General features: G+C 45.0%; 1 long non-coding RNA gene across 1 annotated transcript in view; it reads right to left on the reverse strand.

Annotated features, from left to right (window-relative positions):
• LOC118530699 (uncharacterized) overlaps nt 1-27,027 on the reverse strand; it is an 85,385-nt gene that overhangs the window by 7,075 nt on the left and 51,283 nt on the right. The window contains exon 4 of the long non-coding RNA XR_004914777.2: nt 5,448-5,569. This is a non-coding gene — a long non-coding RNA (uncharacterized LOC118530699). The remainder of the gene's footprint in view (nt 1-5,447; nt 5,570-27,027) is intronic.

The raw sequence follows: 27,027 nt of genomic DNA on the forward strand, positions 1-27,027 counted from the left end.
GACTAGGGCAGCGTCAACCAGGACAATGTCTAAAGGGAGACATTTTGGGGTTGTGCAGTTGGGGAAGATGGAGAACGTGCTCCTGGCATCTGGTGGGGAGAAGTCAGGGATGCTGCTCAATACACAGGACAGTCCCCACAATGTCAGCAGTCCAAGGCTGAGAGAGCCTAGACTAGACGTAGGTGTCCAAAGGATCCTACCTAATCCCAGCTGTGTTTCCCACTAGCTCTGTGGCCTCAGCAGTCAAATCCTTGCTCCAAGTTTCCTTCTTTACTTGTAAAATGGGAACATTAATACCAGTGAGGGTTGTGGGGAGGCATGGAATAGTGTGTTCACAGCATCTGCCATGTGGCCGGCTCATGTTAAATCCAATTATGACTCGCGTGAAGGGAGGCCTGACACAAATGAAGCCTCATCTCCTGGACAAATTACTGAGGCCGAATCCTGCTTACAGAGCTTGATACGTGTCACTATGAAGAGGTCAAATTCATTCACTCTTAGCTGCCACCATCCCACACACAACTGCAATCATGCTCATCTTGGTCTGGCTCCTCCTTTCATCTTGACCGGGGATGTGGAAGGTGGTGTGGGGCCGGGAATGACTCTGGACTGGCCACCAGAGCAAAAGAGGAGGCTCCTCTGCTCATAGCCAACTCATAACACCTCATAACCTTGACCCAAGCAAAAGTTAGCTGGCCTGAGTCCCCCATTTCGATGGCCTGGCCACCGGAGCATGCCTTGAATGTTACAGAAACTGCCAAATGCCACTAAAAGCTTATAAAACAGCTGCCTCTGCAGCAAAGAAAAGAAGGCATCTGGGTAAATTCTGGTGAAGGTTACGTTCACTTCCACGTTAGCGTTAATAAGTGTGCAGATGGATGGCCTGGTGTGCATGTGACATACACTGAATGCCCTCCTTGCTGAACACACCCACATAAACCCCCCTAACACGGGGGCCAGACCCTGGCTGGCCTTTCTCTGGCCTGCTCCGGCTGTGGCTTACAGATGACTCTGGCCTGACCGACCGCCCCTTTATTTCCTGAGGACAGAGATTCAAACATCAGTGCTTTCCTCTGCCCTGAATGTCTCCTAGAGAATGGACAGGGAACGGGGGCGGGGGGCGGGGGGGGAAGGGCAGGAATCAGAGAAAGAGAGAGGGGGGAAGAAATAAGGAATAGATAAGAAATAAGATTCCTGAGCCCCTCAACCAGAAATATAGCTAACATTTTTCTGAGCCATTCCTTGATATCAGACACTGTACTACCTTTGTGTTCGATATTCAATCCTTCAGCACAACTGTGAGTTCAGTTTAAGGATGTCCCTTTTACAGAAGTCAAGTGTGCTCCAAGAATTATGTTCCCTCAGCTCAGCTCATTCTCAGTCTAATCGGCAACTATGACCCTGCGATCGAATGGGAAGTGGCCTTACACAAGATCCTTCCCACCCAGCACCTGTGTGAGTGCGGAGGGAGGAGGAGGACATTTTTTGCCCATTCGGACAAGGACTAGGGGAGAGGGGAAGGCCACTGGTATTTAGTTGGGGAAGACAAAGATGCTAAACATCCTACGTTATAAAGAATAACACTCTGGTTGAGAAACACTGCAACCTCTGACCCTCAGCTCCCCCCACTCTATAGTGTGGACCCTATCACCGGCACTATCAGGTTATAATGAGGATCGAATGACCTGTCATCTGGAGGGCACCAGCCCCCCCCAGTGCATCACTGCCATACCCTTGGTCTATGTACCATTTCTGAGCAGGCTGGCCTCACCTCTACCTAAAGGCATCTGCAGCTCTTTTTCCAAGAGCTTCTGTGGCCATGACAGTTTGCTGTGCCCTCCCATGACAAGGCAAGCTTGAGGCATGCCACGCCCTCAACCAAGACCGCTGGAAGCTGGTGTTTAAGAGGCTCGTGTGCCACACTGTTTCCAGAGTTCTCCAGCAGGACTAAGCTCCAGTGTCCTACAGTGGTAACCAGCTTCCTTCCCTTCTCTGTGTCACTGGCCCTCTCCTTCTCATGCTTCCTGGCATAACCTCCCAATTAAGCCATTTGCTCCTAAACCCTGTCTCTGGGTTGCTTCTTGGGAAACCCGATTTAAGGCACTCACTGAACAGTTGAATGTTAATCTCCTTTCCTCTGTACCCTTGTTGGTTTATATGTTTTTTCAATCTAAATCTTCTAGCATGAAAGGGTATGTGTCTTCTTGCATGGGTCCTGCTAATTTTAATAACTGTGTACGGTGAATTATGTTAGTTCTTCTCTCTGGCTCGTTAGCAACATTATGAAAAATTGGGTGGGGAGGGCAGTCCATTAAACCCCACAAACTGAAAAGAATTCCTTCCCGGACTTTTCCGCTTTAGGACTGAGAGCCCCACAACCCACTGCTAAGCCAAGGAGAAGGAGAGGGGAGCCCTTGTGGGGCAACAGCGAGAGATCCGTGCAGGTCCCCGGGCGTGAGGGGCCATGTTGGGGAGGCCTCCGCTGCCCTCCTGTAAACCACAGAGCTGCACTGGCCAAACGGTGCCTCAGGAGCACAGACAGTAGGGGAAACTTCAGGAAGGTGAGCAGCCCTGCCCTTTCTCAAGGGCTAAAGGGACGGCCAAACAACGATGCCATCCAGAGCCCAGCAGTCCTCTGAAAGCTCCAAGCAGGCGGCACAAGCTGCATTAAAGGAAAGGCTGGTTTTGAATCTGGCCCTTTGCCCCTTGCATGAGTTCCGAATTCACTCTTACTCCTTCCCCAGGGCAGTTCTATTTCTTCCAAGTTTATGGCCCTTCCGGGAAGTGAAGTCATGCCCAAACGGCTTGGGAAATGTCCCGAAGACGCACACTTTTGCCACCTCGTCGACTTCTCTCTCATGCTGATGGCAAGGCCACCGTCACTCCAAAGCCACCCCTGGGGACCTCTCAGCCCTGTTGCCTGTGACGTGTGACAGGCCCCCGAAGGCGATGGCTGAGGGACAAACCTGGTCATCCTATATTGATGTGTTTTGCTGAGTACCCATCAGGCGCTTTAATCTCGCCCTGCACTCACCCCTCTGTGCCTCTGGGAGCGAGGCCTTCAACGGTTTGTGTCCGGTGCCACACGGCCGAGTACCCGAGATCATGCACATCGGGAGCGCACCGGAGTTCCCGACGTGTAGTGTCCGATTCGTCAATCTTAGCTAGGAGTACGAAATGTTGTTAGCCCCAGCAGAACCGTCGGAGCGGTGATGGGCTCGGGGTGGAATGCTTTCTCATGTCCTCCCTTGCAGCTGGCACAAAACGCTGCCCATAGTAGCTGCCTGATAAATGTTGGCAGGAAAGCACGAGTCAGCCAAGCCAGGCTGAAGATATTGTTTAAAGCGGTAATTTACTGCGCACTTGCCAGATCCCGGTTCCTGTGCCGAGCATGTCATATAGATCCCCTGATTTTATCTGTTTAGATTATTCCCTACTTTTGAGGTTTCTCCCACATGGGAGGGAGCTCCCCCGCCCCCCCCCCCCGGGAAACATCCCGGCTCGCTCTCTCCCTCACGCCTTTACAGGGCGACTCATCTGATTGGTGAGTTGGGAGGAGGAACTGAGCATGCGCAGCAGAGCCTCTGCCCACCTGCCTCCTTTCGGGAGCTAGCGCCTGTGCTCCCCTGCATGTTCCTGTGGTGGTGCAGGTCCAGGGCTGCTGGTGGCCAGGTAAGCGGTCCGTTCTAGGGCTCAGGATCAGGATATCCCAATACAAGCTACACGTTATGAGCTGGCCTTTATCAATAGGAAAGATGATCTGGGGCCTCCATACACGGACTCATTAATTCAAGAACTGGTTCAGGCCCTCGTGGGGAAGGGCAGTACTATTTTTTGACTCCCTATTCAACATTAATATAATCTCTGCACCAATCCCATGATGTAGACGTCACTAACATTATCCTTTTTTTTTCTTAAGCACAGAGACATTAGGGGATTTGCCCAAGGTCACACAGGTGAGCTAGGATTCAGACTTGGGTGTTTTTCACTCCAAAGAATGGCTCTTACCCTAGCTGTATGCCTCACTGGAAAGCTTCTGACTCCACCACACAAAGAGTGCATTTTCAGTCTTCAGAGAAGAGAGCAAAGAGGACCTTCTGGATTACCTGCTCAGGGGCCTGCCCCATGTGCCTCCCAAGGAAGGCCTCGGCAATCATCATTTCAGGGGGCCTATTCACCAGCCGGGGCCTTGCCTGGAGCCTTCGTCTCTTGCAGGAGCTCCCCCACCTTCACGTTTTCTTCTCTCCACTCTTTTCATCACCTGGCAAAAATATCCCAAACCCTGAAGGACCTGAAACTTCAACATATCCCTCCATGAGCATGTTCAAGTTTCTCCTGATTGGCTCCCTTAGTGTTTCTTTTATTTATTCCTGGGTGCTCTCATGACAGCTTGAGCTTCAGACCACATTCATTTCTCAAACGACGTGTTGATGCTGCTGTGTGGCACCATGGTCAGGAACAGAGCGTGCACTTACTTTCCTATGCAATCTCCCCTTCGCGGTCTTGGCAATGCTCCTCACATGCTCCCATGTGCTGGTGTCTACAGAGGCGAGGAGCTAGAGTCTGGTAGGGACTCTGCCTCCTCTTCATTTTTCTCTCCCTCCTCTTCTTCCTCCTTCATTTCTTTCTCAAACAACAACCTAGCTTTTTGCATCTGAAATATAGTGCTTGGTTGTAAACTCCAAGGATTTGGAACCTAAGGGGACCCTACTTTTCTAATATTATTGATGAAGAATGAAGGCACAGAGAGGTTAAGGGACTTGCCTTACTTAAGGTCCCACAGCAAAGGAGTAGCTGAGCCAGACTAACTAGCAATCTTTTGACTCTTGGTCCAGTGCTCATCCTAGAATGCTGTGTGGTTAAACTGGGTTTATAGTCTTGACTGAAGGACCTCATAATTAAGTGAAGCAAGCACAAGTTCTGCTGGAACTAAGTGTACTTAGTTCTACTAAGTGTAGAAAGCCAGGTTCTGCTGGATCCACTCCATCAGGGTCAGACCCCATCTCCTCCCTCCCTGGCCCTTCCTCGCTTTTCTCACCATTGTGCACTGACCCAGGGCCTTGACACTGGCTCTCCCTTTAGACTGAACACCCTTCACAGGTCTTTGCATAGCTCCCTGATTGTTCAGCTCCCTATGAATATATTATTGATTGGTAGTTGTTAGGACTGAGGTGGTTTCTAGCACGGAGCATAGGGTGGCAGGCTCTCTGGATGGCGGCCTGCAGGCCCAGAAGGACCAAGGCATGGCAAGCTGTCCGCGTGTACCTGCATTCAAACACTCTTTGGAACATAGCACATCTGACTCCTGAGGGAGGAGGAGCCTCCACAGGACAGTGGGGCCACGTCTCCTCCAATACCATGTTGATGAATTAAAATGCAGGAAATTGGATGGACCTTGGAGCAGTCTAGGTAGGACCAAGGCACTCTCTCTAGCACCCTGTTCTTACCAGATAACAGATTCTGTCCATGATAAGATGCCTCCTGCCTGGGGATCCACTCCCTCGCTAGGGCCCCACACTTTCAGACCACCTTAGGAATGCATGTTGTTGGTGGTTACTCCAGTTTCCATCTGCAAAGATAAGGAGGTAGCTGTTAAGATAAGAACGCAGCCTGGTTAACCCAGAAGTCAGCAAAGAATGATCTGCCTTCTAATCATGGAATTTGGGATATCAGTAGTGAGGGGGAGTGAGGGTATGTATTTCCAGGCCCAGCAGTCCCCTCTCTGTGACCTCCAGCATCACAAACCCCTGGGATCCCTAGAAATCCTTCTCCCACCATATGAACCCCTCAGTCAGGTGAGGAGGAGGTCACCACATCAAGACAGCCTCGTGTTTATCTTTCCCACACTCACGCTGAGATGCTCAGGTGGCAGCCCAGATGGCAGCCCAGGCCATTCCCTGTCCTCAACCCAAGCCAGGAACAGCTCTGTCTGTGAAGAGAGGAGCAGCCAGCCACGTGCTAGGTTGCACTGCCTTTATTCTATAGGGGAAAATGCCCTTGAGGCTGCCCAGTGCTGCCCAATCCCAAAAGATGGCTCCAGTGTGCATGTTTCATTATACACTACATATTATTATATTATTATTATTTGAATCAATGGCTAGCATTAATAATATTATGTGCTAGGCACTATTTGAAATATATTCCTTGTATAAATTAATTCTCACAATAGGACCCCATGAGATAAGTACTGTTATTATATCCATTTTCAGATGTGGAAACTGAGGCACAAAGTGATAATTTTGCACAGAAGTATGAAGCTAGTGGATGGTAGAAAGGGGATTTTAACCAGGCATTTGGCTACAGAGCCCTGTACTCTAAGTTGTTGAGCTATGAATTTTCCTCTTAGCATAGCTTTAGCTATAGCCTTGAGTTTGCTGTTTGTACAATTTTCATTGTAATAACTGTCTAAATACTCTAAAGCTTCTGTTTTTACTTCACTGTTGAAGTGAGAGCTGTTTAGAAGAGAGGGTTGAAATTTTCAAGTGGTTTGAGGTTTGTGCTTTTTGTTCATTTGCTTGTTTGCTTTTATGAGTTAGAACTCTCTGATTGTAAGGAAAATAACTCCAGCTGACTTAAGTAAAAGAGAATTGGTTATAAGGATATAAGAGCTTTGTGTACTTCAAGGGCAAGAGTGGAGGTAAAAAAGATACATAGTGATTCGAAGGGGCACCTGCACCCCAATGTTTATAGCAGTAATGTCCACAATAGCCAAACTACGGAAAGAGCCTAGATCTCCATCGACAGATGACTGGATAAAGAAGATGTGGCATATAAATAAAATGGAATATTACTCAGCCATCAAAAAGAATGAAATCTTGCCATTTGCAACAACATGGATGGAAAGAGAGGGTATTATGCTACGCAAAATAAGTCAGAGAAAGACAAATAACATGTGATTTCACTCATATGTGGAATTTAAGAACAAAACAGAGGATCATAGGAGAAGGGAGGAAAAAAGAAAATAAGATGAAATCAGAGAGGGAGGCAGACCATAAGAGACTCTTAACCATAGGAAACAAACTGAGGGTTGCTGGAGGGGAGGTGGGTAGGGAGATGGGGTAACTGGGTGATGGGCATTAAGGAGGGCACTTGATGTAATGAGCACTGGGTGTTATATGCCACTGATGAATCACTAAACTCTACCACTGAAACTAATAATACAGTATATGGTAACTAAATTGAATTTAAATAAAGAATTTTTAAAAAATAAATGTAAAAAAAATGATAATAATAAAAGAAAAAAGAGTGAAGGTGAGATTCTTAGATGGACATATATCAGTGACTGGAAAGTCATCAGGAGCCTCTCTCCTGATCTAATCTCTGTTCCCTCCTATGTGTCTATTTTATTCTCTCTCTCTCTCTTTTTCCCCAACCCATTTCTTCTGTCTTCAGTTCATATGGCAGATGGTGATCACTGATAATTCCCAAGTTTGTATACTATAAGCCCAGCCATCTGAGAGAAGATATTCCTCTCTCTGTGTCTTGATTCGAAATTCCCAGGGAAGGAATTCTGGCCCATCTGGCTCAAGTGTCCAATCCTAAATCAGTCAATCAAGGCCAGGAATGTGGGGTCAAATTGTATTACATGGTTGCTGGAATCCCAAAGTGGGGAGATATACTTATACAAAGTTATGTGACTCAACTGGACACACAAAAAGTTGCCCACTAACTGTTTATTTTTTATTGTATTATTTATTTCTCAGTTTACAACATTGTGAACACAAAGTACACTCTGTTTTGTTTTTGCCTTTAGGAACTTACAGAGATTTCCTCAATTATGGCTTTTTTCTCATTTGCTTTCATACAAAGATGTGGTAAAGTTTCCTACCTCTATTGTTTCTGTCAATTTTTTACTATATTTTAATGCTATCTTGTTTGGCACATAAAGTTTCGAGTATATTGCATTCAGTTTAAGAATGATATTTTGGGGACTCCTGGGTGGCTCAGTTGGTTAAGCATCTGCCTTCGGCTCAGGTCATGATCCCAGGGTCCTGGGACTGAGTCCTGCATTGGGCTCCCTGCTCAGTGGGGAGCCTGCTTCTCCCTCAAATAAATAAATAAATAAATAAATAAATAAATCTTTTAAAAAAATAAAGCCAAAAAAAAAAAAAAAAGAATGATATTCTGTTCTGTGGGATGTTTAGTAAAATCATAGACTTTCGGGGTTGGAGGAGACCTCAAAGACATTTAGTTCATGCCCCCTTCAGAAACTTGACTGTCCTCTCTAGCCTTTCCCCAAGTGGCCATTCAGCCATGTTTGAACTCTTATAGTGATAATGAACATATGTCCTTCCTCCTATCTGAGAAGCCCACTCCATTACTGGACTCCTCTGACAACCAGAAAGTTCTTTCTCAATGGACTGGATGGACTCTGCCTTCTTGTCACTTCTCCATCTTGGTTCTCACATTGAGCATCTTCTCCGCTGTAGCAGCCCTTCACATTTTTCAGATAAGTTTCTAGAAACTGGTCTGAAACACAAAACCAGAGCCCCTCTTTCTGGATGTCTTTCCTGGTGGCTTCAAACGTAACAAACATAGCACAGACTCTGAAATGCCAGTTGGGAAAGAAATCCTTTAATCCTGAAAGTCTTCTTGTTTCTGTTCCTCACTTTATGAGGGATCCTTTTAAAAGTTAGGCTGTGTTTTCCTTGCCTCCATTTTCTCTAATTTCATCACAGGTTCTAGAAAAAAGATTATAAATAACTATTCTGCATGGGGCAGGGTAAAAGAGAAGCAAAAAAAGAGAGAGAGCAAGGGAGAAGAGAGAGGAGTGTGGTGTTTATGTGTAGGAGGATGCCTTTAGAGCTCCGGTGGGCAGGCAGTGTTCTGGAAAACAGAGCCACCTGGAGAGACTGCTGACCACTGGTAGAAAATTGCCTATGCCTTGTCAGTGGATGAAGCTTTTGGAGTCAGAAGTAGATGTCATAGAGAGGATTGCTGCTGTCCGGGTTGCCCATCTGAGCATCACCATCAGAGGTGGACATTCATTTTGGGTGTGCATGTCTCCTCCAACTACGATGTAAGCTCCACATAACCAAGGATTCCCCACCCCCCTTATTTACTGCAACATCCTCAGTGCCTAGAATAGGATCTGGCACATAGGAAGCACTTAATAAACATCCTTGAATAAATGAATGAATTCACACAGCTCAGCTTTCTTAATTATTGTCCCCCCTCCTCTCCACCTTTGTCAATAAGTCATCTATTCTTTCTCTTCCCTCTGATGCAAGAGGAAAACCCACTTTAACCACCCATCCCTCTGGATTCTTCTCTCAGACACATCATCAGACTTTGTCAGTGGCTTCACAGAGGGAGGGCACTATTTATAGAGAAAGAATGGAAACAGAATTAGAGAATATTGAGCTTCCTTGGTTCCACCCTTGAAAAATGTAACTTTCTGGTCCCTAAAATTCCCATGTTACTACTTTGGCTAAAAACAGTTGTATTAGTTTCCTATGGCTAATGGAACAAATCACCTCAACCTGGTGGCTTAAAACAACAGAAATTAATTTTTCTCACAGTTCTGAAGACCAGAAGTCCAAAACCAAGGTGTCAGCGGGCCCCCACTCTCTCTAGGGACTCTATGAGAGAATCCAGATTCTGATGGCGACCAGCATTGCTTAGCTGGTGGTCACATCACTCCATCACTTAAAGGACAGCATCTTCAAATTTCTCTCTGCTGTCTTCACATAGCCTTTTCCTCTGTGTGTATAGTCAAGTCTCCCTCTGCCCCCTCTTGTGAGGACACATGTGAGTGCCTTTAGGGCCGATCCAGATAATCCAGGATAATCTCCCCATCTCAAGATCTTTAAACTAAGCATATCTGCAAAGACTGTCTTTTATGAGGTAATATTTACAGGTTCTAGGGATTAGAACCTGACATCTTTGGGGGCCATTATTCAGCCTCCTACAACACTGAAGGCCCCTAGTTAAATATTGGTTCATTTGACATTCTTTCGGTATCTACTCTATGCCAGACACTGAGCTGGTCTCTGGGTACAGACAGTGGCAAACAAGGATGACGTGAGTCCTCCTCAAACCCACACTCTGGAGAAAGACAGAGCACAACAAGCAAGCCCATAGGCCCTGAGTGCTAATCAGCTAGTCAGTCACCTAGCAAGGCCTTGCCTCAGTAGAACCCAGGACAGGTACATTTTGATGAGTCAGGAGGACTGGTGCATTAGGGAATGGGAAGAGGGGAACCATCAGTAATAATTATAATCTACTTAGCACTTACAATGCATTAGGCCTTATGCCAAATGCTCTAACACATTGTCCAATCTAGTCCTTACACTAAACCCACGACGTAGGTCCAATTATGCCCAGTTTACAGATTGGGCAAACTGAGGCTCAGAATCGAAATGGTTTGTCTAGGGTCTCACAACATAAATGACCAAGCTGAAGTTTGAACCCAGGTCTGTCACACTGTAGTGTTACTAACTAGTCATGACTCTACCTGAGTCGTCTGAGGATACTGGGCACCAGTTAGGTTGTGGGTACTGAGAGAGGGGGAGAGGCAATTTGGGCATGGGAAGAGCTGAATTCTGGTCCTGATTGCTCAACCATCCATTTGTGTGTCCTTGAGTACATCACTTTACCACTCCAGCCTCAGTTTCCCACCTATCACATGAAGGGATGGGACTAGATGAACTCAAAGTTCCCATCTAACTCATATCCCCTGCATCCAGAATGGAGAGCCAGTATAAAAACTCCATTATCCTCACACTTTGGCCTTGGACAGGAGCTCACATCAGACACCCAGGATCCCCAAAAGCTGAAAACAGTAGAAGACAGTGAGCCACAGAGCCACTAGAGTAGAATTACATTATGATTTAGCTGTCACACAAAACCAACGATCCAGGGGACTGGGGTGAGGGATTTGGAAAGGACTCTGCAGGCCATTCACTTGAGCCCAGCCTGGGTTCTGAGGACACAGAAACCCCATGGTTTCCCTAAGCACACAGGAGATACACAGATGGATTCTCCACCTGCCTCTCCAGGGGGTGAGAGTCCCCAGAGGGAGAGCTCCATAAGATATTCCAGGACCCAAGGTAGACCCAGACTCTCAGCTCTGATGTCCACTGATGATAGTATGTGGACCAGCGGTCTGACCCTTACAGAGGGTCACGATCTCTTTGACAATTTGATTAAACCTTAGAATGTTCTCCCTAGAAAAATTCTCACAGGTGTGTAGACCATGGCATACTGTAAAGTCCATTCATGGTCACCAGTTGGAGAATCCTTGATGAAGAGGGTGAACCCTCTGATTGGACTTGTTCCAGGAATAAATGGAGGGCTGAGGAAAGGGTCAAGGCCACTCAGAAGTCACTTTATTTTCAGAGCATCTCACATAATTCCAAAGATGATATCTTTGGGGAGCCTGGGTGGCTCAATCAGTTAGGCATCCGACTCTTGATTTCGGCTCAGGTCATGATCTCAGGGTCCTGGGATCGAGCCCCACATTGGGCTCCACACTCAGTGGGGAGGCTGCTTGAGATTTTCTCCCTCTCCCTCTGCCCCTCCCCCCACTCATGTGCATTCTCTCTCTCTCAAATAAATAAATAAATCTTAAAAAAAAAAACAACAAAAGCTGATGTCTTTGGAAGGAGGGAGTCTGAGAGAGAGAGACAGCAGGGTAACACTTAAAACATATCTGCATATAATTCTCAACCAGCTACTTTATTTTCTTTACATGTGTTTTGGGATTTGGAAAATCCAACAGTATTTCCATTTCCTTGGTGATCTGGAAGTTCATCCAGAAACGTAGATCCAGGAATAATACTAGTCGGCAAATAGCAAAGACTGTCCCTCTCTCCTATGATGGTTTTCCTTGCCTTTCGGCAGACCTGGGCTGTCCCTTCCTCCATCTGGCAACATGCTTTCTGACCCACATACATTGGGATAAGCTATCTGGAATCAGAGCCAGCCAGAATTTTGGAAGTCTATGGTCAGGGTACCCCACCCAGCACTGCAATGGCAAGTTTAGATATCACAGGATTCATCTCTGAGAAATCTGACATTTTTCTGTCAATTCTTCTGGGGTCACTAATGCTTCTGAAAATTGGATAAAGCTACACACCCCTCATAAAAAATACAGTGTGCTCAGAGACAGACATTTGCAACCAAAAGTTTCACAATCTCCCTAAAGCTTACCCATGAATGCTGTAAAACTGTACCATCCAAGATGGTATGTAGCCACAAACTATGTGTGGATCCCTTGAAATGTGGCCAGTCACAGCTGAGATATGCTGTAGGTATAAAATACACACTGGGTTTCAAAGACTTAGTATGAGAAAGAGAATGTAAACTATCTCATTAATAATTTTTATATAATTACAAGTTGAAATGATAATATTTGACTCTACTGACTTAAATAAAGTACATTATTAAAATTAATTTCACTTAGGGGCGCCTGGGTGGCTCAGTCAGTTAAGTGTCTGCCTTCAGCTCAGGTCATGATCCCAGGGTCCTGGGATCGAGTCTGCCTGCTCAGTGGGGAGCCTGCTTCTCCCTCTCCCTCTGCCCCTCCCCCTGCTTGTGCGCTCTCTCTCTTCCTCTCTCAAATAAATAAACAAAATCTTTTTTAAAAATTAATTTCACTTATTCCATAGCCTTAGGAAACCCTGGATTTACAAATTACAAGTACGTGCTTAGATCCTATTCCCCACTGCCCACTTCCTAATGTAGTCAAGGTGACAGCACTAGGCAGGGCTTCCCATGATATACTTCTCCCTCTTCTCTTCCCCAGCAACCACTCAGGGCTGAAAAGAGGCTTGAGACCAGGGAGAAACCTTCCTAAGACAGAAGGCCCCTGGTCAGGTACTAGGAAGATGTGGCAGCCCTCTCGGCAGAGACAGAGCACCGAGACTTCAGGGTGAGTTTTTGCTCTTCCTGCTGGTCAACCAGCCTCACATGGAAATCCCCAGGGCCAGGCTCTGGGGTCTGTAGCACCTAAGGACCTAGGCCCAGCTGGCCATACAAAGAGTGATGCTCCCACATCTCCTAGGAAACATGAAGACCATGTGGTGGCTTCCATCACAGCCCCCTGGATATATTCTAGTTCTCGGCAACATCAGCTAAAAGGACCCAGAAATGACATCTAGTCTAACCCCTCATCTTCCAGGTGGAGAAACTGAGATTCAGATGGGTCAAGTGACTTGCCTGGTCAAACAGCTGCTTAGTAATATCAGCAGGATCTAGCCCATAGCCTGGCTCAGTAAATACATGCAGCATAAATGAGCAAACAGTTGACCCAGGGAAGGAATGCAGATCTCTCCTGGCACAGACCAGTGCCCCTCTTGCGATGCTCACAGACATCCTATCCTCACCCCCCCTCAAAAAGTGGGGGATATCTTTACCCTATTGGTGACCACAGGGAAGGATGTGAGAGAACAAGAAGCAGAACAGGATCTGAAAGGAGAGATTTGACTTGAGAGCGATCATTAGCTGTCATCATCCTTCCTTCCCCCACGGGGGTTTTAGGATCTCTACAAACCCCAGGTACTCTCACTTCTGGAGACCCCATCCCACTGCTTATCAAACATATTCATATAGCCCCACAGCTTACACGAAATAGAATTTAAATCTAACTATTTGAGAGTTGATTTGAAATTAGCTGATGACATGTTCGGGTTTATAGATATTTAATGAAAACATTATTAACTTTAACACGTGGCTTTTTTGTCATTGCTGTTAAGTCTCAAGCATTATGATAGGAGTTTGCAAAACTCAGAGCCCAGGGGCGGGGCAGATATTCAGCTGGTGCTCTCTGGTATTCCTCTGCCTATTGTAGGCCTCTGCTGCCCACTCCAATTGGTCAATGGCCATGTCCTGCAGATGTTAAGTCTTTGATCATTACCCCCGCCTGAGGGATAAAATGGCCCTGTCTTCCGTAGGCTTCCTGTGTCATGTTGGATGAGCAACAACCTTAATGCACACTCTCCATTGGTTCTTTGGCAGAAAGAGGGAACAAGTCATAGTGAGTAAATATCAGAGGTCCACCTGAGCCCCGTCCTCCCTGTGGATGCCTCACATGGCAGGAGCAGGATCCCACAGCCACTGACCACACAAATGTTGACACTGTTACTAAACATGATCATCAGCGGACACATACAGAGCACTGAGAGTTTGCAGTTTCACACCTGTTTTTGCTAACAGGGGGATAGAGAACATGACGGTGCAGCTGCCGTCACCTGCCCCTCCTGCACCCAGAAATCTGAGTCCTGGTGTAAACCTCTGGGCCCCTCAGCAGGTGCAGGGAAGACCATATAATCCCTGCCTGCTGCAGATGCACACGTCTGGTTCATCGGAGGCATGGGGCTGTGGAAGGGAGGTGTGCTCTGAGAGGCCATGGAGAACCCCTCCCCATCAGAATGGTGTGTCCAGCTGGTACCTTCACGTCCTCCAGGGGCACGTTACTAGATCTCTAGCTCCTCATCTCTAAAATGGGGAGACTCCTCCTACCTGAAAGGGTTGTTGTGAGGATTAAGAGGGGTGTTGCTTGTAAAGCACTAATCCCATGGTAGCCAATCAAATCACCTGCTTTCCCGTTCCATGTCACGTGCTCCCAGTCCAGGTCAGGAGGGAAGTCACCTGGCCGGGGGGGTTGAGACCCTGGAGTCAGGGGGCCTGGATTTGAATCCAGCCTCTGCCACTTACTACCTGTGGAACTTTGGGCCAGTTACTTCATCACACTAGGCCTCCTCACAGGTAAAAAAAAAAAAAAAAAAAAAGGAAATAAAAATACTACACATGTGTAAGGGTTGTTGTGAGGATGAAATGAATTAATAGATGAAAGTGTTTGAAACAGTGCCAAACAGGAAATCCTCATTAGCTCCCGATTGTTGTTGCTACTAGAGTAGGTGCTTGATAAATGCTAACCGAATTCAAGTTTATCTACAAGACGTCCTGGGAAAAAGATGGACCCTCCTAAGGTTTCTAAGGTTCCCAGAGTATCATTATTTTTTTCAATATCCATGTTTCCCTAAAGAAAACCCATAGGAGGGTAGAGGCCAGACCCCCTGCGTGGATTGTACTGAGCTGGACACTTCTTTTTTTTTTTTTTTTTTTTAAGATTTTATTTATTTATTTGAGAGAGAGAATGAGAGAGTGAGAGAGAGCACATGAGAGGGGGGAGCATCAGAGGGAGAAGCAGACTCCCTGCTGAGCAGGGAGCCCGATGCGGGACTCGATCCGGAGACTCCAGGATCATGACCTGAGCCGAAGGCAGTCGCTTAACCAACTGAGCCACCCAGGCGCCCTGAGCTGGACACTTCTGAGGTGCTTTTCTCATTTATATTTCTTTTCTCCAGTGTCCCTGAAAGCAACGTGCAAGATGGTGTGGTAGATGAGGAACTGGCATCAAAACAAGAAGCAATCCTCCTTACCTTTCCTAATTCTTGTCCACTAAGCTCTCATCCCCATCCTACTCCAGAAGAAGCCCCCATACAGGAAAACAGAGAGAGGCTAGGGGGGCTCTGGAGGAGTGTGACAACATCAGGGCATCTGTCACACTAGAAGAGTTTTTTTTTGTTTTGTTTTGTTTTGTTTTAAGATTTTATTTATTTATTTGACAGAGAGAGGCACAGCGAGAGAGGGAACACAAGCAGGGGGAGTGAGAGAGGGAGAAGCAGGCTTCCCGCCGAGCAGGGAGCCCGATGTGGGGCTCGATCCCAGGACCCTGGGATCATGACCTGAGCTGAAGGCAGACGCTTAACGACTGAGCCACCCAGGCGCCCCACTAGAAGAGTTTTGCTACTCAAAGTGCGGCCCACGGACCAGCAACAGGAGCACCAGACAGAGCTCATCAGAAATGCAAAATCCCAGACCCCCCACCCCCAGATCTAGTGAATCTGCACTTTAATAAGATGCTCCGGTGATTCATGTACACTTTAAAGTTTTGACAATCATCTTCATCTGAACAACAAAGTACAAGTATAATGGCCCACTCGATCTGTTGTGAGGATTACCGGAGCGTTCAAATGGAATTGTTTTGTGGAAGAGCCCAGAGGCTACACCCAGAGCTGCTCCTTCTCAGGCAGGGTCCTTGTCACTTTTCCCCAACGCTCCTCTGTGGACTACCTCGGACCAGGACCCCTCAGTGTGAAGGGAGGTCAAGCTGTCCACACGATTCCTGGGAGACCTGCCAGACTAACATTTATCAAGCCATAAAGAGGGACACCCTGGAATAGGGCAAAGAACAGGGCTTCAGAGACTAACAGATAAGACTTACTATTCTGGCTTTTCTACCTCCTAGCTGTGACTGTGAGCAAGTCAGCTCAGCTTTCTGAGCCTCAGTTTCTTCATCTGTACAATGGAGATCCTCACCCAGACTCTTCCAGACTGTTGTGAGATAATGTATGTAAAGCATCTAATATAGGACCTGGTTCATAGGTGCTCAATAAAGGATGCTAATAGCACTAGTTACTGTTATAACCAGTAAGAATTATAATAATGCCCGTGATAGATGTCTGGTTTCCCAGTGAGCATGAGGAGCCTGATCTAGGCAAGTATTTTGGGTCTACAATAACTCAGGGGAAATAACCAGTCATTGACTCATTATTCAAGTATCTATTAAGCTCCATCTGTATGCAAGGAAGCTTTATGTATCAGAAAGAGCATAGATTCTGCTGTCAGAAGAGTTGGTTTGAATCTGCAAGCCTCTTCCCTGCTCTAGTTTCTAGGATGTGTCAGCTTTCAGTGGAGGGAGAGAAAAGTACCTCAGCAGGATCCAGTCTGAGTGTCACCAAGTCAGGGAGGATTGTCTCTTTGCTGAGGGAAAAACATACGACTGGGACAAAAAGGATGAAAGAAGAGAGTGCAGCGTGGATCCCCCCTATCACAGGGAGTCAGGGACAATCCGACTTCCACAACAGAGCTCACAGAGGAGGATCCCTTCCCTCCAAATGGGGGTAATGTTTGATTTTCTATTCTTTGCGGAAGTTGGGATAATGCTCTAGAGCCACAGTTCTCAAACTTAATATGCATTAGTGTCACCCAGAGAGCTTGTTAAATATGCAGATTACTGAGCTCCAGCCCCCAGAATAAAATCAGTAGGTCTTAGAATCCATACATTTTACAGATGTTTCTGATGCAAGTGAGAGAAATTCTGCCTGAGGAACTGAAACACACTTCTTCTGATTCCAAAGTCTATTCTTTCTCTATCATGCTAAGGTCTCCTGGAAGGATGGATGGACACATGGATTGGTAGATGGATGGATGGTCAGACCAAATGAATGACAGCTACCCTCAGCTGGGTCCATAAGGCTGTGGACAGGTAATAGAAGCTGGGTCCCTGCTCTGGTTTGTCTCTACTTGTCTCCTTATGGTTCCTGGGAAGGAGCTGAGCTCTGGAGTGCTGGCCTGATGATTCTGGGACACTGCTCAATGCCGGCTCAGTATGGTAGAAAGGGTAGGAGCTATGGAATTAGAACACATGTTCAAGTCTAAGCTCTGGGACTCCCTAGTTGTATGACCACATGGAATTCACACCTTGGAACCTTGAGTTTCTCATTTGTAAAAAGAGGGTCAAAGTTGCCCAACCCACAAGACTGTTAACTACTAAAGAAGAATGAATGCTAGCTAATTTCCCCAGATAAGGACACAACTACTAGTCCCCACTGCCTTTTCCCTCCTGATCTGAAATCCTTAAGGAGGATCTAGTAAACTCTCACATTTATGTACACCTCTCTTTCAGGGACAGAGGTCCCATCTGAGTCTCACAACAGTGTGGCACCTCTTGTGATGCTGGTGGGGGTTATGATTCCCAACTGACAGGTAACTGGGTGGATCGGAAGGCAGAAAAGCATAGCCACTTACCCCAGGTCACCTGGCAGCTGTGGAGGAGCTATAGATCTCAAGGGTATCATTTGGTTCTAAGTCCAGGGGGCCTTTCAACTGCTCCTCACTGCCTCCTCCTAAAGAGGGAGCTCTCATGTTAAACCCTAAAATCGCCTTTGCAGTAGCTTGGGAGTGGGGCAGGATCACAGCTAAATTTACACTGGTCCCTTAACTTTGTCACTAGATTGTAATTGGAAGCATTTGAATGTTCAATGCCCACGCGTCTCCATCTTGCTGTTTTAGACTGGTCACACTGAAGGCACTTGTGGAAACTCTTAGAATCTTTTCTTCAAGTCTGTTTGGTAGCCTTTTTACACCTCTGGCCTTCAGAAGGCATCTGGGTCCTGGTTTCAGATAGAGGAGGCTCTGCGAGGGGACAGAGTCTATTTATTCTAACTTGCTATGTCGCCTCTAATGACTGTCACACAAGTGACTTGCTGTGCGATGCTAGAGAGGAAACAATAAAATGCACGATTAAGAGTGTGGCTAATGCCTCCCAGGGAATGGGGTTCTCTGGAGGTCACATTTCCCCAGGAATTCATTGCCTATGGAAGGCTTCCCCATGGCCTTCATGGGGAGGGGCCCTCTGTTGTGGGAGGTCTGTGTTGCCCTTTTCCACATGGAGTTAGGGGTTAGGTGGGAAGTGGGGTGTGGGGAATAGACAAGGCAGCTGGGGCCAACTCCACCCAGTGCCCCTCCAAGGTGAGAAGAGACCTGTCCGCCTCTTCCGTGGAGGTTGTCTTCCCTTGCTCTTGAGTCCAACTCTTGCTTGAAAGAGACATACAGCTCTGGCTTTTATGACTCAGATGACCTACAACAAAACAGCTCCTACTGTGCTATTGTTTCTCTGATTTTTTAGGTGAAGTCCAAGTCTTCCTAGTTCTCTCCTTTTTGGGGAGGCTAAAGGATTAGGGTCCTTTTTGGATTCTTTTAACAAAGACAATTGATAAGAATGACACTTCCTTCCAACCACACAGGCCCAGATATTAGGGCAATATTACCCCCATATTTTCAATAGATGGGGGTTGCAGGGACTCAGGAAAAAGCCACAAGAAGGGAACCAATGTGCATGGCATATAATCAGGCACTGGACTTTTATATGGCTATCTCCAACCTCACACAGCCAGATGTAGTAGATCTCTAGTCTGGCTAACTTGAAGGCAATATTCTTCCTTGGATGATGCTAAATGTGGCCTTCTCTCAGAGACCCTGGAGGTAGGAGAAAAGTCTAATGGCACCATTTGCAACAGCAGGATGTGACACAGCCCTGCTGGGACTGTAGCAGGAAAATTAGATCTCACTCAAGAAGCTGCATCCAAGTACCTATCCAGTGGTCCTTGACCCCACTCTTGGGGGAACCCATTCACAGAAGGACACAATAAGGGCACACTAGGAAAAAGAAGGTACTGGGTAAGTTGTGAAGCAGAAAAGTTGGGTTTTAGTTCTTTTGTTCTCTCAAGGCTGGGAGTCTCATGCTCCCTCCTGCCCCACTTGCGCCCCGTTGCCATGCCTGCCTTTCCTTCAAGGATACTAAGGATATACCAGCATACTAAGTGCCACATGGCCCAACTGATAAATTCATCTGAGTTCCTGGATATCAGCAAGAAAGTCAAGGAAGCAGCATTAACGGCAGCCTTCTGGAGGTGACATGCAACCTCCAGTGACTTCCACCCTGGACCCTTCAAGCTAACAGGGATGAAGACCAGCCCATAGGGAGAAGGGGCCATGTGCCATCCTTCAAATCACATCCGGGTAGGATGGGGAACCACGCTTCAGGCTCCTGGGACTCCAACCTATTGGCGTATGCCCTAACAGAATTCCCTTACCACCTCTCACCCTCTGACACACCTCCATTGAGCTTTAACAGAGGTCTCGTGTTGCTATGTCCTCCACACAGCCAGTGCAAGGTGCCGGGACGACTGCCTCCAAGACTCGGCCTCTTCTGAGCCTCACCTTCTCTCTTACCCCCAGCCCTTGCTACTTCCACCATATCCAGCCACGGGGACAGGGGGGTGAAAATTCAGCCTCACTTACCCTCCCACCCTCCCAGCCAAGGAAGATCTCCAGGAGCTCACTGGCCTCAATGGTTGAATGCCTCATTATAAAGGGGATCCATCCCTGGGGAAGGCTAATGAGTGGAGCCAAGGCCCAAGCTCCTTGTGGGATAGAAGAGAATGGGGTCTCAGGGTAAAAAGAATCCCAGGAGAGCGCTGCTTAGCCTGGAGCTAGAGAAGTGATCAGGAGGCCAGAGCTTCAGAAAGGGGGCATAGCCTGCATGGACATCGCAGGCATCCCTTGCTTTAAGAGAGAGATCAATTAGGCGCTTATGTGTAATAAAAGGAACCAGTGCTTGATTTAAAAAAAAAAAAGAGTGACCATGGGGTTCTCTGACTAGTGACCACGCCCACCGAGCACTCTCAAGTTTGGGGTCAGCTCTGCGGGCATCCGTGCACCCATACTGCTCTGTCCCAGGAATCCAAGGACACCAAGAAGGCTTCAAGGCAGGCCAGGCTAGGTGGATCTCAAGACATGGCTCTGCTAAACAAACCCGAAGGCTCTTTCCGGAAGTGACAGCTGAAGTGCCCTGATGCAAATGGTGACAAATCAGACCAGCTAGTGTAGGACTAGGCACAGCACATTGCCCTTCCCTTCATGTATTTAATTTGGGGTCGTCTCAGGCAACCCAGGATGGGTTGGAGCTGCCAGTGGGGTGGGGGAGATGCACCCAGAGCTCAGAGCAGAATGCAGAAAGGCCAGGGAAAGGAGCTGGAGGAGAGACAGCCGGGGGAAGACAAAAAGCAGGGGGCTCTGTGGGACATGCCGCTCCAGAGCTGAACTTACAGCTTCGCCAAAGCTGACTTTAAGCCGACCTTCAGCAGCGCTTCTTAGCAATGTACACCGGGCAATCGCTGGTAAATCTTTATTAATTTTAATTGGCGGCACCCATTTATAAGAACCATTAAAAAGGATAAATTGAGCCCATCCGGCGTAATGTCTTTTGTTAATTAGTTTGTCAGCACTGTTTTAATATCCCCTAATGACTTCATATTTCAGACCTGACATTAAAGGAGACGCTGTGAGAAAGGAAATGGTCTTATCACAGTGTATGGTAACGTTTTTCTTTTTTGAACAAAAAGTGTCCTTCCAAACGCTGACCAAGGTTAGATGTCATTTAATTCTCAAAGGTGGGTGCCTGAGGACTTCTGAGAACCCCTATTCTGTATCTAAGTCCCAAAAGCCCATCATTTCTCAATGTGCCTTTCTTCCAACCATCTCAGGCATCCCCCAAACACTCATTCATTTCTTCCCTCCTTCCTTCTTTCATTTATTCCACAAACATTTATTGAGCTCCTCAGAATCAGGGAAATAGGTGGGGATGAAGTCAAGCAAGATACAGATACTTTCTAGAAAAAAAGACCTAAAAGCTCATTCTCCATCCTGTGGAAAGACTTTTATGACAAATTCAAGGCCATCGGTTTTGTTTGGGTATGAAACAAAATATGGAAGGGAAGAGAAAGAAAGACAAATAGTTCAGATGGGCCTTAACTATTGATACCAAACAGTTATGCTCTAACATCAAGTGGAAAGCAAAACTGGTGCCAAGGTGGTCTCCCATGGAAGGGGCACAGGGTTTGGAGACAGAGAGACAGAGAGACACATTTGGATCTTAGCACCACCACTTAACCCACTTCTGCCATGGGGCTCAGAGGAGAAGGGACAAGATGAAGCACTGAAATGTTGGAAGCTTTTAGAACTATTTACACACTTCTAAAATCTAAACAAAAGAAAGAAATTAAGCTTTCTAATGTGCGATGAAAGGTTTCGAGCCCTCCCTCTGCCCTGGTCCTTGTGCCTGGGTGGTGGTGGGGGGCCACTGTGACTCTGGGCGCGGGGTGAGGTGTGTTGGCCGCGTGTTGTCCCTCTGCAGCTTACCTTTGCCTCGTGCAGCGATCTCATAGGTAATATCATCGGGGTTGAACCGAATTACTCTCACAAAAGCACAGTTAGAAATCATAGCCTAAAGCGCAAGTTGACATGAAAAACGACTGGGGAAACTTCTCCCAATCCTGGTACAAGCTCTTTGTCAACCATATGATGAGTTAAAAATAATGTTGATCTAATTGCATCTGACAAGCAATTGGCCAAAAAAAAAAAAAAAAAAAAAAGGTATGAAAAATTATCAAGAAGACTCTATGAAATGTGGATTTACATCCACTATTATTCACAGTAAACTGCTCTAGGTATTATTCTGTGCCTAGAGATATTACCTAATGACCACAGGACTAATTTATGCCTTATGGGTAAATAAATGGACATGGATGGAGGCCCATGCATGTTCAAAAACCTTACTGACAGGGTTTGCAGCCATAAAAGTCTGGAGACCACCCAAGTGTGGAACTCTAGGCAAGTAATTAGCCTTCTGGATCCTCAGTTTCCTCATCTGTAAAATGGCAGTAATTTTTTGTAGGCTTGTTTTAATGATTAGAAATGAAACATTTAAAGGGTCCGTCACAGAGTCTGATGTAACCACATCATGGAAGAAGCTATCCTCCTCCTCCTAAACATCCTCATCCACATCATCACACCAGTGAGCAAGACTCTATAATTCCTTTCTACACAATCTACGGTGACTATTGAATTAATGAAGATTAAAAAAAGAAAAGCAAAAAACCCCAAAGAGGTTAAAAGAGGCAATAAGAGTTTCTTGCAGGGCTTGATTCTCTAGAGATACTTTCTCAGAACTTTCTCCTCTCCTACATCTTATGGACCCCATAGAGGGGCTCCAGCAACCCCAACACACAGATCATGCATATGAATGAAAAGAACTTCAGGGGGACCACTGTCTAAGGGAATGGATACTTCTCAGCACCATAAGGAGTAGTTGCTTTGTAGGAAGGTGGGCAGAAATCAGATATGTAGATAACTTTAGGTGAAATTTTGTATCCGTGTGTTACTGTACCTAAAAATAGCACTTTGGAGCTGCATTTCTTGGGTTTTTGTAGGGTTTTCTGCCTTAAGGGGTCCTCTGATGAAAAGCAAATGTTCATGAGGGAGCGAACCATTAGGTCTCAACTAACATCTAAAAGGAAATTTGCAAGTCAGCCTTTTGAGAGTGAAATCACAGCCAAGAGAGGAGGGTGGGGAGCAGGAGTCAAGGGGCAGCAGGGAGAAAGGGGCTGAAAGATAAAGTGGGGGGATCCCAGGACTCTGTTTGACATTACCTATACCCAACTTTGCTGGGACTAGCCCTTAGTCTTGAGGAGGGGATTATTTGCTTTTGAATATCTACACCTTCCCCTCTTCCTATCTCCTTTCTACTCCCCCACTCTCTCCAGTCTCCTCTCCCAGCACACACAGACACAGACAGACAGACACAGACAGGCAGGCGTGCACACACGCGTGCGCGTGCACACACACACATACACACACACTCACACCAAAGCTACCAAAGCTCTGAATTTTAAAAAAATTAGGATGAAAACAAAGTTTGAAAAACTGCTAGACTCTAATATAGGTCAAAAGTGAAAGAAAAATAAGTTGTGTATGTGTGCATGTGGATGTGTATAGTTTACAACTTTCAGCAACAGTTAATCCCCTCGTTCCCCCAAAAACAAACTCTATTTGCACATACTATGAACTAGACCTTGTGCTAAGTACCAAGGATACTAAAATGATTAAGAAAAATAATCTTTGCCTTCAAGGAGCTCACCATTTAGGTGGCAACACCAACATGTACATCATAATAGATAATTTGTCACACATTTTAAAAAAGGTGGATCTGTGGCAACATAGAGGAGAGGGGGACTCACCTGATCCTTTGGGGAAGTTGGTTTGGGGAAGGCTTCATAATAGGAGTGTCCCATAAATTACATAGTTCTTAAAACATTTTTTTTACTGTTCAATGTATCATAGAGAAGAGTATAAAATGATATACAGGGGGATTAACGAGTACACTCCTTTTGATGAGCACCAGGTGATGTATGGAACTGTTGAATCACTGTAATGTATGCCTAAAACTAATATAACACTGTATGTTAATTATACTGGAATTAAAATTAAAAATAAAAGGGTGGCTCGATGATAGACATTGGGGAGGGTATGTGCTATGGTGAGTACTGTGAATTGTGTAAGACTGTTGAATCACAGATCTGTACCTCTGAAACAAATAATACATTATATGTTAAAAAAAAAAAAAAGAAGAAGAAGATAGCAGAGGGAGGAAGAGTGAAGGCGGGGAAATCGGAGGGGGAGACAAACCATGAGAGACTATGGACTCTGAGAAACAAACTGAGGGTTCTAGAGGGGAGGGGGGTGGGGGATGGGTTAGCCTGGTGATGGGTATTAAAGAGGGCACGTTCTGCATGGAGCACTGGGTGTTATACGCAAACAATGAATCATGGAATACTACATCAAAAACTAATGATGTAATGTATGGTGATTAACATAACATAATAAAAATAAATAAATAAAAAATTAAATTAAATTAAAAAAATAAAATAACCTATTTCTTATTAAAAAAAAGGATAAAAATAATCAATGAACATCTGTGAACCCAATACCCAGCCTAAGAAATAGAAACAGTTTCTGTATCTCTGAAGTCCCTCTGAGTGTCCCTTTCTGATCCCCTCTGTATGTTTTATTTATCAGCCCTTTATTTTCACTAATAAGTTTACCATATATATATATGCAGCACTAAACTATATACTTTTGTGCTTTGCTTGGTTTTAAATTTTATGTAAATGGAATAATACAGTATTATTATTCTAAGACATGGTATTTTTTACTCTACCTTTTGTTCTTTTGAGAATTATCTATATTCATGAATGTAGCCACAACTCGTTTCTATTGGTGTATAGTATTCTGTTGCATGAACAGATTTTTGTTTACTGATCCATTTCACTACTGATAACTATTCTGTTGTTTCCAGTTTTTTTTGCTATTATAAACAGGGATACTATGAATGTTCTTCTGTAAGTCCCCCGGTACATATATATCCTCTAAAGAGGAACTATTGATCTCTTGCTGGTACATAGGAATGCAGTTGGCTTAAACATTGACTTTGTATCCAATAACTTTGCTAAATGCTCTCACTAAATGGGCTAAATGTTATCTGTAGATCGTTTGATATTTGTTCATAGACAACCATATCATCTGAAAACGATGTTAGTTTCTTTCTTTCAAATTGTTATATATTCTTTTCTTATCTTACAATTGTTAAGACCTCTAATATGATGTATGGAAGTGATGACAGCTAACATCTATATCTAGCTTCTGACCTTAAAGAGAATGTTTTCAACATTTACCAGTAGTTATGTTGTTGTAAGCTTTTAAAATATATTAAGTTTTCTTGATGAGGTTAAGGAAGTTTCTTCCTATTCATAATTTGCTGCGTTTTGATCATGATTAATTTTTTTAGCTTTCTTTTTTATTTAAATTTATTTAATTAACATACAGTGCAATATTGGTTTCTGGAGTAGAAGTCAGCAATTCATCACTTACATACAACACTCATTGCTCATCACAACAAGTACCCTCTTTATTACCCATTACCCATCTAGCCTGTCCCCCACCCACCTCCCTTCATCAACTCTCAGTTTGTTCTCTATTCTTAAGAGTCTCTTATGGTTTGTTTCCCTCTCTCCTTCCACCCCCCCCATATGTTCATCTGTTTTGTTTCTTAAATTCCACATATGAGTGAAATCATATGGTATTTGTCTTTCTCTGACTGACTTATTTCACTTAGCATAATACATTCTAGTTCCATCCATGTTGTTGCAAATGGCAAGATTTCATTCTTTTTGATGGCTGAGTAATATTCCTCTGTGTGTGTGTGTGTGTGTGTGTGTGTGTGTGTGTGTGTGTGTGTGTATACCACATCTTCTTTATCCATTCATTAGCCAATGGACCTTTGGGCTCTTTCCATAGTTTGGCTATTGTTGATACTGCTGCTATAAACACATGATTGAGTTTTTAATTTTGCCAAAAGTCCTTCTGCCTAAAAGAAAAAAAAAAGTATGTTTTTTTTTCACCTCTGATCTATTAATGTGGTGAATTACCTTATTCAGTTATCTAATATTAAACCAACCTTGCATTCTTAGGATAAACCCAATTGGCCATTACCTATGTCATTAATGTATGTAGCCACAATTCATTAGTTTTTTTTAATGTATAGTATTTTGAACTGTCTCAGTGCCTTTCAGTCCTAGCGGGCTTTTGTCAATACAACTCTCATAAAGACTTTGTGGGTTTACAGTTTATCTAATTCTGGTCTGCTTCATGCTATGGAGCCACATTCAGAATCCTTTTTTAGATAGGACTCTCACTATTTTTGGTAACTTAAAACCCTTTTGTCTGGCTGAGAGGGTCTAGTAGGAACCAACACAAAACTTCAGAGGTCTTATTTAAGGATCCTATGGCCACACTCTTGCCTTGATCTTTACCCTGAGGCCACTATTTACTTGGAAAATAATTTACTGGCTTGGGGGACTGGAATTAAGATGGGGTTTGTTCTCCAGCATATTAAGTCCTGCCTTTTCCACAGTCACTTTAAATTCTTCTTGCAGGCTGAACAATTCTTTCTTTAGCCCATCTCTCTCTTCCCACACCTTATCATACACAGCCAAAAGAAATGAACACTTTCAGCCTTCTGCCTGGAAATGGTCTTACCGAGTCTGGTTTCTTTGCATCCTCACCAGCATTTGATATTGTCACTAATTTGTATTTTAGCTGTTCTGATACATGTGTAGTAGTTTCTCATTATAGTTTTCATTTGCATTTCCTTGAGGCTCATGTTACTGAACATCTTTTCATGTGCCGATTTTCCATCTGTATAGATTTTTCAGTGCAATGTCTCTTCATGGCTTTTATCCATTTTCTAATTGAATTGTTGGCTTTTTTATTGTTGTGTATTGAGAGTTTTGCTTTTTTTAAAATACAGTTGACCCTTGAATAACATGGGTTTGAAATGCACAGGTCCATTTGTCTGTGGATTTTTTATATAGTTACAGCACTGTAAATGTATTTTCTCTTCCTAATTATTTTCTCTTTTTTCCTTATTATTTTCTTAATAACATTTTTTTCCTCCAGCTTACTTTATTGTAGAGTACAGTATATAATACACACAACATGCAAAATATGGGTTGATTGATTGTTTATGTTAGCAGTAAGGCTTCCTCCAGTCAACAGTAG

This window comes from Halichoerus grypus, chromosome 8 (assembly GCF_964656455.1).
Source record: "Halichoerus grypus chromosome 8, mHalGry1.hap1.1, whole genome shotgun sequence".
Taxonomy (NCBI): Eukaryota; Metazoa; Chordata; class Mammalia; order Carnivora; family Phocidae; genus Halichoerus; species Halichoerus grypus.